The following is a 13,881-nucleotide window of genomic DNA, read 5'->3' as shown; positions in this document are numbered from 1 at the left end:
GCGTCTAAAAGTAATCTATAATAGTGAAGTTGACACTTTGAGATGAATGACTTTGAACAGTCCTTGTCTTGACTGTTGAGGAACACTTTTATTTTTCATACTATGTGTTGAATGTTTTACTTAGTATAGAGTTAATCAAATGGGTATAAGGTTAATTGAAAAATAGATCCTTGCCTGTCAAAAAAACAAAACAAAACAAAACAAAAAGAAAAATAGATCTTAGTAAAAAATTAGGAATGGGACTGAGAGGGAGGAGGAAAAGTGGTAGGAGTGTGTGTGGCCGAGCGCGTGTGGTGGCATAAATCCCTGTGTTCCTGAAGTCATACTTATGAAATGCATGAAGTTTGTATTCTTTAAATAAAAGATTCTGGGAAGAAAACAGGTTTCCTGGGAGAGCGACAGCTGCTGCTCACAGGCAGGCACTTAAGCATCAGGCCATCTGCCAGGATAATGAAGCATCCTGTGAAAAGCACAGTGTAAACCTCCATGACCACCTCACCTGCAGACCTGTCTGGGTGGGCTACAGTTTACAGTTACCCTCCTGAGAGCCCTCAAGACCAAATTACTGGCATATACAACAAATATCAACCATTTCTATAAGGAACAGCTGCACTGAATAGCGAGCCCTACTTATTGAAGATGATACAGTGTTGATGATGATAGAAATATCTGACATTTTGAATGCTTTCATAATCAAAGGCTGGATGTTACCCAAGTGCCCTGGGCCAAGACCTTTACACCATTGCTTCTACTTAGAAACCACTGTTTGAGTGAGAATTTAGAGCAGCTCCATTAGTTAGGAGGCCGCCAGCCAGTGTGGTAACTAGCCAGGTGACTTGTTTCAAGTCAGTGACCATCTGAATACTTAAGAGATTCTTTTCCAACAGGCAGCAAGCAGGGGATGAAGGAAGGTACAAGAAATAACTTTTAAGTGGCCCAATATACTTGTTGGCAGTTCTGATTGATGATTTCATAGGAATATGAACTGAAACTATTGAGGATTATACATTTGTTATATGCAGAATAATATGCAAACACAATTTATGGCTGGTCAGTAGAAGTTATGCAGATATGTTCAAGTAAAGAAAATGAAAGGCATTCTTATTTTTTATAAGTTAAATATAGGGTTAATGAATACTATTTGTAATAAGCATCAATTTAGAAGAAAGCAAAGTCCCATTCACTTTATAGGAACGTATTTTAAAGGTCTAAAACAAAGAAGTTATCACTGCTATGTAGTAAAAACATATCTTTTTTTAGCACCTTGGTTTTTGTGAGTTTTTTGAATAGTTATATATATATCAAGTAGAATTTAGAAAAACACAAATGAGCTTAATACATGTCAATTATATAGGATGTTTTTTTAAAAAAAGAGCAAAAATTCTGGCATTACATATGTTTTTCTTTTTTGAAAATATGTTAATGATATGATTCTTTCTTCTCATTCCTGGTTATGGATCCCTCATCTCTGTTCTTGGGATTTGTAGCAACAGACATCCTAAACCAAAATCAATCAAAAGAGCAAACAATTAACAACAGCAGAAGTAGTTTCTTGATTACTCACCCGAGAGAGAAATCTGACTTTAACGTCATCATATAAGATGGGACAGTTCAGCAGTTCAATAATGACTGTCAGTTTCGATATAATGAAATATCTGTGAATGAACACATGAAATTCAGAGCTAAAAATCTAGCTACTGATGGAATCTGTAAAACTGAAGTGGTTTTCACCTATCCAGCCTTTCTGTATTTATCAAGTACTCTTAGCCTCATAGCAAACACATTATATATATTAATAAATATAACCTGTTGGGGCTGACACTGTGGTGTAGTGGATAAAGCCACCACCTGTGGTGCTGGCATCCCATATGGGTGCCGGTTTGAGTCCCGGTTCTCCACTTCTGATCCAGCTCTTTGCGATGGCCTGGGAAAGAAGTGGAGGATGGCCCAAGTCATTGGGCCCCTGCACTGCATGGGAGACCCAGAGAAAACTCTTGGCTCCTGGCTTTGGATTGGTGCAGATTGGCGTTTACAGTTCCTAGACTCATGAAAGAAGCTTTCTTATTGTTCCACAAAAGTTCTTATATAGTCTTAGGCATCACTTAAACATTTTACAAACCATTGACTACTAGGGTCCCATTGCTTTGGGTAAGGAGACTCCTCTTTCATCCATATGCTTGCATAGTTTCTCATAGTGCTAAACCACAGAACCATTGAGTTAGAATCATCTGGAGCATTGCCACATCTACAGATAGCTGAGACCCATTCCAGATTTCCCAAATCATACCTTGGAGGTGCAGATGATGAATTTGCATCTTTACAAGCCCCTGGGAGATTTTCTTGTACACTATAATTTGAAATTTCAGTGCTGGACAGTAAAAGATAAAATGACCAAGAGGAAAAAAATATGGCTAAAAATAACTACAATCTGAAATTAAAATCTTGATAGATTGCTGGTTATATGCTCAACATTTGCGGGAACATAAATGGCAAAGCCACAATTTAGAATGATATATATATATATATATATATATATATATATATATATAGAAAATACCCTGAAAAAGCTTTTTTAAAAGCAATTTGGTTAATTTAGCTCTGGTTTACATCCAAACTCTTGGTTTCCATGTTGAGTAGTAACTACAAAGCAACATAACATCTCCTTTGTGGTGAGTGATGGTTTGGGGAGGCCAACATGCTGATTTAAACTTGAGCTTTAAAGCAAACTTCAGAATTTTCAATGCGTATGCTTTCTCTTACCTTGCAGTTTGTAGAAGATGAACATGAAAAGACTGTTGCTGTGTAGCTATTTAAATTTTTAGGTCACTTCCATCGCCTTTTCCAACACCTATATAAAATTAAAAATATAGACACACTAATGAGGAAACAGTAAAATATTCTAGCTGGTTCAAAGTACCACACACTGACAGGCAGATAGTAAATGATGCAGTGCACCTACAGCTAGATGCAAATGGGTCAGTAACCAATTGCAATCCACTGAGAATATCCAGGTTTCATTTCTTTGTACAAAAGTTGTTTGCATTATCACTTTTCTACAACTTACAAAGTAGTTGAAGAGCTCAAAGACAATGAAAGATGAAGATAATCCTAGAAAGCATGTAGTAACAGATAAGACATCACCCATTTCAAAGCCTCTCATTCTTTTCCCTCTCAATCTCCCCAGCTCCTCTCTCTTGTTGTCACAACCATTTGAAAGATTATTTTTATTCCAAAATCATACTGATCCCAGTGGGTCTGGCCTGATTATCTACATGGGTGCAGGACGAATTTTAACTTGCCCAACTGGCCTCCCTGAGTCAGTCTATAAGCTAAGACTCATGGAAAGCTGAAACCTAGGGTCATGAAACCTCAGATTCTTTTTTTTAAATTATCTATTTATTTACTGTAAAGGCAGAGTTACAGAGAGATAGCAAGAGACAGAGAAATATCTTCCATCTACTGGTTCACTTCTTCAAAATGGCTGCAATATTCATTGGTGGGCCATGCTAAGGCTGCACCCAGATCTCCATCTGAGTCTCCCACTTAGCTGCCAGGGACCCAAGCACTCAGGCCAACCTCTGCTGTCCTCCCAGGTGCTCCCACAGGGAGCTGGATTTGGACAAGCACTTACATGGATTGCTGACATTGTCAGCAGTAGCTTAACCTTCTGTGCCACAATGCTGGCTCCTGAGATTGAGGTTTTTAAATCCTCTATTTTATGTTAGTCTGAAAGAAGGAGATCATGCCCATAAAATTCCACATGACTTCACATCCACTAACTACTATTATAAATTTGGGCTAGCTCTTCCGTTTTCCAGATCTCCACCTTACAGTTGTAAGCAATGTCTCTACAGGATTTAAATAAAATCCAAAATAGTATTTTTGAAAGCTTTTATTTAATAAATATAAATTTCATAGTACAACTTTTTTATGTAGCTGTTCTTCCCCGCATACCTGCCCTCCTACCCTCACTCCCATCCCAGCTCCTACTCCCTCTCCCATCTCATTCATCATTAAGATTCATTTTTAACCATCTTTATATACAGAAGATCAACTCTATACCAAGTAAAGATTTCAATAGTTTGCACCCACACAGACACACAAGGTATAAAATACTGTTTGAAGACCAGTTTTATCGTTAATTCTCACACTACAACTCATTAAGTACTGAGGTCCTACATGGGGAGCAAGTGCACAGTGACTCCTGTGGTTGATTTAACAATTGACACTCTTATTTATGATGTCAATGATCACCCAAGGCTCTTGTCATGAGCTGCCAAGGCTATGGAAGCCTTTTGAGTCCACAAATTCTGACATTATTTAGACAAGGCCATAATCAAAGTGGAAGTTCTCTCCTCCCTTCAGAGAAAGGTAACTCCTTCTTTCCACTGGGATCTATCACAGAGATCTTTCATGTGGGCCATTTTTTTTGCCACAGTGTCTTGGCTTTCCATGCCTGAAATGCTGTCACAGGCATTTTAGCCAGATCCGAATGCCTTAAGGGCTGATTCTGAGGCCAGAGTGCTGTTTAGAATTCGAGTTTTGAGAAACTATTTTATTCTCATTGTTCCTATGAAAGAAAGGTGTTAAAACTTCATTAGACTAAAATGCCCATTGACTTCCCTGAAATGATTTAATACTCACCAAGATTTCTTTAGATACCCTAGAGTAAAGCTCATCTGTACATAGCCACAAGCAAATCTTCCCAAAGAATGGGAACATTGTCACTTCTGCCCAGTGTTTCAATTACACATAAGACATCATGAATTGAATGAATGATAATTTTTTTTTGGCCAGAGAATCTTTCTTGGTGGGAGAGTCCAGTGGTGGAGATTCTTTACCTTTTCAAAATAGCCTACATATCTATGCTTCAAAGCAACAGAAGCTTCAAGATGGAGATGAAAAGCTGAAAGTCAGAAATTCCTATTGTGAGGGCAGGGCATAGAGCTTTGTAAGGGCAGCAAGATATTAAGGAAACACTTGCTGGATTCTGTTATAAAACAGGGTATTTTTATGTTTGTGGCATTATAACTGCCTTAGGAAACAATATTGAACTAAGTGCTATGGGAGGAAACCAGAAAGGAGTCAGGTCTGGCTTATAGGTTGATTATAATTATGATTGTGTTTTAGACTACAACATTATTGATGTGTGGATAAAAGCAAGGTTGTGACTGAGTTACAGGAAGCTTTGTGATTTGGTGAAGAATTATCACTTGACATAAAGGAACCTCTGCCCTGGGGCCTTGCCAACAGAGCTCTCAGACCTGAAATCTGCAACTGAGTCCTTCTATTGCTATCTCAGTGAATCAGAAGATATTTAGGTGTGGCATACAGTGTGCTAGTTCTGGACTAAAGTCTGGGAAACTGTGCATGACTACAGGAGAAATGGAGAAAAGGAGATATATGGAGAGAGTCAGTGAAGGAGCTACATTTCACATACCCTTGGCTCCTCCCACCAGATTCATGGCATGAGGAGACACAGTGTTGAAAAGCTGGGAAATAGCAAAGGGTCTAACTGTGTTAGAGTATGGGGTATGTGACAGCACTTAGTGGAGGAGAACATTTGAAAAATCTAATTGTAGGAGATCTTGAGAGCCAGATGAGGACATATAGTTGCCATTGGCAGCAGAGAGCCACCATGGATTTTGGGCATGGAAATGATGTGATTAAAGATGGACTTCAGTAAGTTGGTATATTACTTTCAGCCTATGGTGTGTGTGTATCTTGTTTTTTCAGCTTAGGTATGGGAGAAAAGTATTAGTGGGTGAGGCTGAATTCTTCTATCCTAACCAAAGACCTAGGGCGGGCAGTTACTATGTGCTGCTTTCAAAGCCCAGAGTAGCTATTCAGTTGCCATCACTTCAGTCAAAGAAAATCTCTCATTCACAGCTACATTCACATCTCCCTAAGAATTCTCAACCAGCTCTCATTGTGGTTTTAGGGGAACAATACAGAAGAGAAGCTGTCCACAGCATGGACTAAACTGGGTTTCAGAGTTTGAAAGATCCAGACTTGAGTACTTGGTTCCAGTGGTTAATTTCTCTGAACTTCAATTTCATAATCTGTAAAGTGGGACTCATAATAGCATCTACTTGTGGAGTTATTGAGATATTACATGAGGCAATGAATATAAATTCCTTAGCATGTCTCAACAAAATCTAGACTGTTGTAAACTCCATCAGATAAGTGCTTTGATTTCTGCAATAAAAAAATCACAAGGAATAAAAATGAGATGGGAAACAGAAATGGAAAGAGACCTAAGAGAAGTAGTGTTCAAATGAAATGTCTGGGCCTTGTTTTATCCTAACTGAAACAGAGTTTTCTAAGATACTTAGGCAATTATGAAAATTTAAAAATAAACTAGAAATTTGAAATTGTTAACTAAGATTTTTTTAAGGCATACCATTTTTAGATATGATAAATGGTAGTAAGAGTTTTGGGTTCTTCTTGAGACCTTATGTTAGATGTCATACCAAAATAATTGGACAAAATGAGCTGATGTCTATAATTTGCTTCAGAATAACCCAGGTTTTGAGAAAGACAGTGTGGAGTAGGGTTGAGGAGTTTGAATAGAGAGAGGAGGGAATGAATGAAATATGATAGGTTGGTTATGGGATAAAGTGATCATTGAAGTTGCATAATGAGTATAAAGGGATTTATTGTATAATTCTCTTTTTGTATATGTGAAAATTTTCATGATATTTTTAAAGAAAAAAAATTAGCAATCTCCACATGAATGTTAGGGTTATTAAATGAGATACTTGTAAGTAGAGAATTGTTTGGTAGTTTAATTTTTTAAAGATTTATGTATTAATTATTTGAAAGGCAGTGTCACAGAAAGGCAAAGGCACAGAGAGAGAGAGAGATCTTCCATCAGCTCATCCATTCCAAATGGCTGGAGCTGGGCTGATGGGTGACCAGGAGCCAGGATCCTCTTTCCAGTCTCCCATGGGAGTGTAGGGACCCAAACACTTGGGCTATGTTCTTTCCCAGGCCACATCAGAAGAAATGTCAGGACCCAAACTGGTGCCCATAAGGGATGATGTCACCATAGGCGGCAGCCCCACCTGCTAGGCCACAGCACCAGTCCCATAATAGAGGTTTTGTAAAATGTTTATTTTCCATTTTCTTTCACCTTCAAAATATAGTTTCTCCCTCCTCCCTTCCACTCCCAAGTGGAAGTCATCCAGAAGTAGCACTTGTGATGTTCTATGAGGGCTGAATTGCCCTGAGAGGGGTTTGTGGAAAAACTCAGTTCCTCCTCAACAGCGAAATCAAAGGCAACTGACTTTTAGATAACCTTTAGGAGTCTGGAATCTTAGGTATTAGACTTGTCTATTACAGGAAAGTAATCAACTCCTGAACTCTATACACAACCACAAATATCCAACACTTTAGAGAGGACCCACTGCTCCTCAAGCCTGGGCAGCAACTGAGGGGCAGCTTTTCGTCCTGAGGAGGAGTTAAAGCCTGCTGCAGGGCACCCAAGGGCCACTGCCTGATATCCAGCAGAGAAGAGTCTAAAGTGAAACCATGTGTCAGGGGCTAATCTTAACCCACTCCTCCCAAAGAAGTGCCCCCTTTAAAAAGAAAACTTACTTGAGAGGGAGTTTCCACTCTGTGATATTTGGTGCTGGTGGTTTGATCTGTTCGTCGATGTCCGAAGAATGAAAGACTATCCTATAGAAAAAGGAATAACATAACAATGGTTCATCTGCAACCTTCCCTTTCCCATAGTAGATGTATTTTAAGTTTCTAAGGACACAGTTTTTTTCATAAGGGAGCATTCTTTGAGAAGAGGTTACTCAAAATAACAGTATTACAAAGGCCACATCAAAGATATGTCTTCTTTGATTATTCCTACATGCATGGAATTTTGGAACTGGAAAAACCTTAGAAACCATTTGACCCAACTCTTCTTCCTACACTTCCAATATACAAATGAGAAGACTGAGACCAAAAGAAAAACAAACAACCTTCTCTGGAGACAATGTGGTCAGTTGGATGTAGCACTAGTCCATGGCCCTCAGTCTAGGGCCCTGGACTATAATATTAATTTTTTTTGAAAAATTGAAACTCTATGAGATCCCAGCGGAAAGAACAGGCCATCAAAGAAGGAGGTACTTTTCTCAGAAGGGAGGAGAGAAATTCCACTTTGATTATGGCCTTGTCTAAATAAGGTCAGAGTTTGTGAACTCAAGAGGCTTGCATAGCCTTGGCAGCTCATGACAAGAGCCTCGGGTGATTACTGACTTCATAAATGAAAGTGTCAATTGTTAAATGAACAACAGGAGTCACTGTGCACTTACTCCCCATGTAGGATCTCTGTCCTTAATGTGTTGTATTATGCAAATTAACAGAAAACTAATACTCAAACAGTGTCTTATACTTTGTGTGTCTGTGTGGGTGCAAATCTTTACTTAGTATATACTAAGTTGATCTTCTGTATATAAAAACAATTGAAAATGAATCTTGATGAAGAATGGGATGAGAGAGGGAGTGGGGGATGGGATGGTTGTGGGTGGGAGGGAGGTTATGGGGGGAAAAGCCGCTATAATCCAAAAGTTGTACTTTCAGAATTTATATTTATTAAATAAAAGTTTAAAAAATTCTTAAAGGAAAATAGTTTGTCAGATGGAAAAAAATTGAAACTCTAATCTACATTAATAAACCCAGGAGACAGACAAGAACACATACAGACACATACATCAAACATGATATTTTCTTTTTTTTTAACTTTTTATTTAATGAACATAAATTTCCAGAGTTCAGCTTATGGATTACAATGGCTTCCCCCCCCCATAACTTCCCTCCCACCTGCAACCCTCCCCTTTCCCGCTCCCTCTCCCCTTCCATTCACATCAAGATTCATTTTCAATTCTCTTTATATACAGAAGATCAGTTTAGTATATATTAAGCAAAGATTTCAACAGTTTGCCCCCACATAGCAACACAAAGTGAAGAATACTGTTTGAGTACTAGTTATAGCATTAAATAACAGTGTACAGCACATTAAAGACAGAAATCCTACATAACACATTAGGGACAGATCCCACATGAGATGTAAGTACACAGTGACTCCTGTTGCTGACTTAACAATTTGACACTCTTGTTTGACACAGAAACACAAAGTCAAACATACTGTTTGAGTACTAGTTATAGCATTAAATCACAATGGATAGCACATTAAGGACAGAGATCCCACATGAGGAGCAAGTGCACAGTGACTCCTGTTGTTAACCCAACAAATTGACACTCTAGTTTATGGTGCCAGAAACCACCCTAGGCTCCCGTCATGAGGTGCCAAGGCTATGGAAGCATTCCGAGTTCGCTGACTCTGATCATATTTAGACAAGGTCATAGTCAAAGTGGAATTTCTCTCCTCCCTTCAGAGAAAGGCACCTCCCTCTTTTTTTTTTAAGAGAAAGAGTTTATTGGGGAACACCCAACAGACCAGAAAGCTGATTCCAGCCAAGACTGGGAGAAAAGTCATTCATCTTTTGTAGGTAGAGGGGTTTGTCTGTAGAGAAATTTTGAACAATTATACAGCATTAAGTGGGGAAGAGGACCATCAGTACACACAGGTTGGGAGTAGAACCATTGGTGGCAGAGTAGAGGTTATGATAACAAAGAAGTGAGGCCCAAGTGCACTAGACAGGGTCTAGAACAAAGGACAGAGTCATTATTAGAGGAGCTAAGAAAGGTGCTGTCTAAGCTACAATTAAGTTTTCTGATTGAGAGGCAAATAGAACCTGATAGAAGGGGCTTGATAATAATCTGGTGGGCTTTAGGCCTTGTAAGTTAAGAGGCCCAGACCTATCTATCTCTTCACATGGGGTACATCCTAAGGGAGGTGTGAACCTCCTAGGGGAAGGCACTCTGTTGACTTTCATTACTTAGCTGGCCTGGGAGGAGAGCTGGCCAGGTAAAGGCAGGGGGCATCTCTAACAAGAAATTTACAGTTCTGCCTGCAATGTTGCTGACCTTACTTGGCCGTCCCCTCAGCTGCAGTGGTCACTTTGGAAGTTGGGCTGAGTGAAGGGCTTTTCAGCTTAGAGCCAATAAGATCTGTGGCTCTGACCTGGGCATCCTTCGACTCCAGGGCAGGTCCATTTCCAGTGATCCAACTTTTGGCAGAGCTGCCAGGGCTCTTCACAAGCTGACTTCTGCTGAAGCCCAGGCTTACCACATTGAAAGCCACTGCAGTGGACTGGCCTGTTGGGTCTCCTTGAGTGCAGATCACTGTACAGATCAGCCATTAATAGGCCTGCCACCCATTGCTTCTGATACCTAGCTTTCTTTTCCTCCTGGTTTGTGTTAAAGCAGACCAGAGGATGCAAGTCAAGGGAGTGCCCAAGTCCCATCTCTAATCTTCGGTGGCCTAAATTACAAGTCCATAGTCATAGGCATGTTCTGTAGTATTTTTTCTAAGGTAGACAATGCCCATGAGGAAAATTATATTCTCACTTTAAAACTTTCTTTCCCTTTGGTCTGAAAGGGAGGTTTTTTCTACTTACTGTATACTTCGCTGATGGCGAAGTGAATCTAGCTATGAGATTATTATTTAAGTTCTTATTTTGGCTATGCTATTACAGAAAAATGTTAGACACCTCTTTTATAAGGTCTAAAGATTAAATTGTGCATCCTACAGATTCTTTCATAATAGAATTAGTTTCCTGCCTTGAGGAGAATAGAGAAATGAAAGAACAAGTTGGGCTTAGAATAGAGAAATGAGGCAGCAAGTCCTAGATCGCTTGCTGACAATAGCAATATCACATGAATACTTAGCAAACAGTTTCAACCATTAGATAAAAACTTAAGAAAACATTTACCAGAAGGTCCAATGCCTTCTATAAATTTTAAGAATCATGTATTTGAAAACACCTCTTAAATATCTAACATGGTGTAGTTTGTTTAACCAGTAAACTTAAGCACAACCATATAAAATGTTTTTAGTTTCTTTCTACCAACAAGTTTAAAACATATGATACACAGATTCAGGTCACACAAATTAAAATGTATCTTTGACTAATTTTAGCAGCTTAAATTTATGGACAATCTTATCTATAAGCCATTTAAAATAAAACTCTTAATAAAATTTTCCCATGTGGACATACATCATGTACACACATATAACCTAACATAATAGAGCAATATAGCAATTTTAATAATAGCTTTTAAAGTCTTTAAACTCTTTTTGTAAATTGCCAATTGATTTGAATTGCTTTTTGTTTTTAGTAACCTCAGTTAACCATACTTTCTCTCAGTTGGTACTGTTAATACATTATTGGCTTCATCTGTTTACAGAGCCATCCCAAAGTCCTGAATACAATAAAAGTGGCTGGAAAAAGTCCATTGGAACCTATAGGAGCACAGCTAAACACAGAATGAAGAACACTTTAGTTTTATGAGCAGCAAATCATATATAACTGTGGATGACAAAAGACTTTAAGTTGCCATGTTTAAAATTATAAACTCATCAACCAACAAGAGGCACTTGCTTACTTCACAGTATTTTTGAAAGCGCCTGTAGGATTTTACAAGTATTTAACCCTTTAGGCCTTTGGGGCTTTCTCATTAAGATAACTATCATGTATAGTAACACAATTAGGAGAACATTTTAAATAAGGTAACACAAATTTTATCCTGAGCTTTTTTCATTTCTGTTGGCATGGTATATCTTTTTCCATCTTTTCACTTTCAGTCTGTATGCATCTTTGTTGGAAAGATATGTTTCTTGTAAGCAGCAAATAGATGGGTTTTGTTCCTTAACCCAATCAGGCAATCTGTGTCTTTTAACTGGACAGTTTAGGCCATTAACGTTCAATGTGACTATTGATAAGTAGTAACTTTGCCCTGCCATTTGCCAAAGATATTTTCTAATATATGGTTTGAGATTCCTGTGATCTTTTGCTGTGAGGTTTCCTTCCTTTACCTTCTTTCATATTGATGACCCTGTTTCTGTGTTTCTGTGTGTAACACATCTTTAAGCATCTTTTGCAGGGCTGGACGAGTGGCGACAAATTCTTTCAATTTCTGTTTGCTGTGAAAGGTCTTTATTTCACCTTCATTCACAAATGAGAGCTTTCCAGGATATAATATTCTGGGCTGGCAGTTTTTCTCTCTTAGTACCTGGGCTATATCTCGCCATTCCCTTCTAGCTTGTAGGGTTTCTGATGAGAAGTCTGCTGTGAGTCTAATTGGAGGTCCTCTGAGAGTAATCTGACATTTCTCGCACATTTTAAGATCTTTTCTTTATGTTTCACTGTGGTGACTTTTACTACTACGTGTCGTGGTGAGGATCTCTTTTGGTCATGTTTACTAGGGGTTCTATGAGCTTCCTGTACTAGGATGTCTCTGTCCTTCTCCAAACGTGGGAAGTTCTCTACAAGTATCTCACTAAAAAGGCTTTCTAATCCTTTCTCCCTCTCCATGCCTTCAGGAACTCCTAGAACCCGAATGTTGGGTCTTTTAATAGTATCCTGGAGATTCCCAACAATATTTTTTAGATTTCTAATTTCCTCTTCTTTTCTTTGGTTTGACTGTATACTTTCCTGTGCTCTGTATTCTAAGTCCAATATTCTCTCTTCTGCTTCACCCATTCTGTTTTTAAGGCTCTCTAATGTGTTTGTCATTTAATCTATTGAGTTCTTCATTTCATTTTGATTTCTCTTCACTAGCACACTTTCCTGTTCTACTAGTTTCTGTGTTTCATTTTGATTCCTCCTTAAGATTTCATTTTCTCGAAGGAGATTTTCTATCCTGTCCAGTAAGGAATTCCGTACTCAAGCAATTGTTTTTGAACACTTCTAGCTGTTCTTATCATAAATTTTTTGAAATCCGTATCTTGCATTTCTTCCATCTCATCATCTTCATAATCTTGGCTTGGGGTGTCTTGTTCATTTGGGGGTGTCACAATGTCATCCTTGTTCTTGTTTTCTCAGTTTTTGTGTTTTTTGCTTGGCATTGTAGAGATATTCTTTGGATTCTCCTTCCCTCGCTGTGGTGTTTTTTCTTGTTATACTATGACTGTGTTAAGTGGACTGTCTGCTTTTGATGGAGCCTTAGAGGCTTGAAATGGGTGTGGCCTGAGAGCTGTGTTTGGTTCCTCAGGGTTAAGGGTGTGCCAAAGGTGACACTCCCAGGTTAGGTGTGGTAAATCTCTCTCTCTCTTTCTTTCTTTCATTTTTTGATTCAGAAGGGAAGTAATTATGCACAGCTCATGTTCCAGCACTGGTGTGTTGATTCCACCGCTGGTGTCCCAAATCGTGGGCTCCCATGCTCTCCATTGCGGTCCACTGTGAATCACTAGTTCCGGGAGAGTTTCCTCTGCTGTTTCTTTCCCTACTCTTCCTTGAACCTGCAGTATCTCCACTTTTATTAAACTGTCTCTTCCCGGACTATCAGTGTGCTCCCTTCCTATTCCGCCATCTTGCCCGCCCAAAAACATAATCCAAACATGATATTTTCTATCTCCATTTTAGTAAGGAAACACTACACATTAAATCGCTTTTACAACTCACTGAAAAATATGATGTTTGACTTAAACAGTGTCCTCGAACACTTACTTTAAAACATGTGTATCTTAAGTTATAAAGACAGAAGTGGCTAGATTAGAGGGCTGGCTGTTGTGCATAATCCTTAGCTTGTCTTCTCTCTATTGCAGACCAGCAGACCAGAGCTGCTGGAAGTATGTGCTTAAGTGGCAGCTTCCCAACAATAGCAAAGCAGAAAATGAACCCTGCTTAAGACATTGGAGCAACTCACCTTGTTTTCTCAGCAGTTTCTATATGTTACAGATATTACATCTATTGACTATGCAAAAATAATAATTAACCATTAGAGACTCAGTGGGAAAGCAAGGCCTTTTATCTGTTTTTA

General features: G+C 38.8%; 1 pseudogene; it reads right to left on the bottom strand.

Moving 5' to 3' along the window:
* LOC133762108 (phosphatidylinositol 3,4,5-trisphosphate 3-phosphatase TPTE2-like) overlaps positions 1-13,881 on the bottom strand; it is a 68,334-nt pseudogene that overhangs the window by 13,922 nt on the left and 40,531 nt on the right.

This window comes from Lepus europaeus, chromosome 6, assembly GCF_033115175.1.
Source record: "Lepus europaeus isolate LE1 chromosome 6, mLepTim1.pri, whole genome shotgun sequence".
In the NCBI taxonomy this organism is placed as follows: domain Eukaryota; kingdom Metazoa; phylum Chordata; class Mammalia; order Lagomorpha; family Leporidae; genus Lepus; species Lepus europaeus.
This window is presented reverse-complemented; position numbering and strand designations above follow the sequence as displayed.